This window comes from Monodelphis domestica, chromosome 4 (genome assembly GCF_027887165.1).
Source record: "Monodelphis domestica isolate mMonDom1 chromosome 4, mMonDom1.pri, whole genome shotgun sequence".
NCBI lineage: Eukaryota > Metazoa > Chordata > Mammalia > Didelphimorphia > Didelphidae > Monodelphis > Monodelphis domestica.
The window spans coordinates 312,888,430-312,891,231 of record NC_077230.1 but is presented as its reverse complement, the minus strand read 5'-3'; the positions used below and the strand labels follow the sequence as shown (position 1 = coordinate 312,891,231).

At 38.5% G+C, this 2,802-nt stretch overlaps 1 long non-coding RNA gene across 1 annotated transcript; it reads right to left on the bottom strand.

Annotated features, from left to right (window-relative positions):
* Positions 1–410: 410 nt before the first annotated feature.
* LOC103098405 (uncharacterized) lies at positions 411–2,160 on the bottom strand. The gene is made up of 2 exons (XR_468211.3): positions 1,980–2,160; positions 411–918 (listed from the first exon to the last, which is right to left on the bottom strand). It is a non-coding gene; the product is annotated as an uncharacterized LOC103098405 (long non-coding RNA).
* Between the last annotated feature and the right edge of the window lie 642 nt (positions 2,161–2,802).

Below are 2,802 nucleotides of genomic sequence, written 5' to 3'. Positions count from 1 at the left end.
AGGTCTCAAGGGTAAAGTAACTTATTTATGATCAGATTAAAATCTGTTTTTCTTGTGTCTAAGTTTAATACTCAGTTTAAATGTTTTTTCATACTACCTCTTAATTCAAGAGGAAAAAAGAATAGATTTGTTTTGCTTGGTCCTAGAGAATAGAATTATGTATGACAATTAGCAAATATTTGTTAATTACCTATAATATGTACTGTAATAGTGAGGGGGAATTAGAAAGGGAAGGAACCACTGAATAGCTGTTAGGGAGATTGAGTTCTGTGTAATGCTTCCTCTTTCTTTCACTGAGTTGAGCAGTTACCAATGGAATCAGTCTACACTAAAGGGTGTCTGTTCCCCCATTGCTTCCTTCTTAACTGATAGATTGAAATTCCCCTCCTACTACATAGACTCTGAAACAATTTCTGGTATAACTCAAGGTGTCCAATTTATTCAGGTATTGGGTTGTTGAAAGAATGAGGAAAGGAAAGGTCAGAAGCAAGAGGAAAGATTTCTTTCCTAATATAATTCTTGAGGGCTTGACCAAGGAAATCTCTTCAGGGAATACACTCTAGGTTCCCCTAAGGGAAAAAGAGAGTATCCCAAAGATTGGCTTCAGTTGAGCATTGAGATCTTCATTCAGTTCAAGCAAAAGGATTTTGAGATTGGTATTTCTTCCACCCAGCTCCACACAGAGTCCCAGATCAGAAGAACTCTTGGTCTTTAGCTCCAACTGCTTTTGAACCTGGATGGAATTCCATTCTACCCCCCATGGTCTTGTGAAAGTTCCATTTGTTCCTTTTCTCAGCATCTCTTCAAACTTCAGATTTCTCTTTGCTCCTGGTCATCCCCTTGTTCACAGTACTAAGTGTATGACAATCAACAAACATTGATTGTGTACCTGTCATGTTCTAGGTATTGCATTATGTTCTGGAAAATAGAACAAAGTCGAAAATAAAATAATCCCTGCCAACAAGGAGCTTATATTGTATGAGGGGAGACAACATAAACAACACATACATTTATAACTTTATATAAAATATATACGTGAAAATTGGGAATGGGGAGAGATAAGCACTAGCAACTAACAGGGAGAGGGTCAGGAAAGGCTCCCAGGTACAAGAGGGTACTTGAGTTAAGTTTCAAAGGAAACCAGAGGTTCTAAGAAGCAGAGTTAAGGAGGGAATTAATTTCAAGTATGGGAGTTGACAGTTCACCTTGTTTCAAACTACTAAATGTTTAAAGGTGAGAAATATATAATATTATGTATGTAATATATATAACAAGAAAATTCCATATAAGCAGATTTCAGTTGAACATGAGGAAAATCTTAATGATTAGGAATATCCACATATGGGATAGATTGACTTGGGAAGCATAGAGTCCTGAATGAATAGATGCATTCAGTGAGATCTCTATGTATCTATCAGTAATGTGTTAGACATCTCTTGTGAACAAAGGGATGACCAAGAGCAAAGAGAAAGTTGAAGTTTGAAGAGATGCTGAGAAAAGGAGCAAATGAAGCTTTCACCAGACATGGGGGTGGGGATGGCATAGGAGGGGGATGGGATGGAATGCCATCCAGGCTCAAAAACAGTTGGAGCCAAAGACCCAGGCTTCTTCTTATCTGGGACTCTGTGGAGCTGGGTGGAAGAAATACCAATCTCAAAAATCCTTTTGCTTGAACTGAATGAAGATCTCAATGCTCAACTGAAGCCAATATTTGGAATAGAGTCTCTTTTTCCCTTAGGGGAACCCAGAGCGTATTCTCTGAAGAGATTTCCTTGGTTAAGCCCTCAAGAGTTATATTAGGAAAGAATATATCAGGGACTTGCCTTTTCCTTCCTTTCATTTCCTCCTTCTTTCAACAACCCTATACCAGAATAAATTAGATACTTTGAGTTATACCAGAAAATTGATTCAGAGTCTATGTAGTAGTAGGGGAATTTAGATTTACTAGTTAAGAAGGAAGCTTTGGGGAAGAGACTTACCCTTTAGTCTGAACTGACTGACTCCATTAGTAACTGCTCAACTCAGTGAAAGAAAAAGGAAGTGCCACATAGAATTCAGTCCCCAAACAGCTGTTCAGTGGTTTCTTCTTTTTCTAAGTCCCCCTGGCTATTACACTCTGTTTAAATTCCTTTATGGCTTGTTTCCTGTGATTTACTTAGATTGTTACTCTGATCCTTAAAAGCCCTTAACTGCTCCTCTTCCTCATGAGAAATGTACATGAAGGAAAATGTATCATATAGTCTATGATCAAAAAGAAAAAATCAGCTCCAAAAGTTTGTAAAGCACAATCTACAAATAAATAACATTGTTGTCTTTCATCCCTTTTTGAAGAGGACCAAAGACATCATGAAGTAGAGTTGCACAAATTTATCAGCCTCACTCTGTCTTCCAGGGTCATCCAAGTCCTATGGCAAGACAAAAGTAACGATGACTGGTGATGGCCTGGGATGCAGTAAAGACCTTGGCATCTTCAATGTCTGATCATTCTCTAAGCATTCTATGGTGCCACATCAGCCATCTTCATAGCTGTTGTAAAAATTTTTTTTCTCACTGGTCCATTCCACCAGGGGAGTCTTCATATATTTGGGGTAGATACTCTCCTATATCATCAATGATTTTGTGGTCTATCAATTTCCCTCAAGCTGGTTTAGTCCATCTGCTGAGATGGTTCCCTGGGTGTGATTACTGTGCATACGATAGCTTCTTGGGGCCAGAGGTAAGAGATGAATGTGGATGAGCAGCCTCGAAAAGCATTTGGTAATCTTCACTCCAGAGGTGTTATCCTCCTTAAATACCCATATA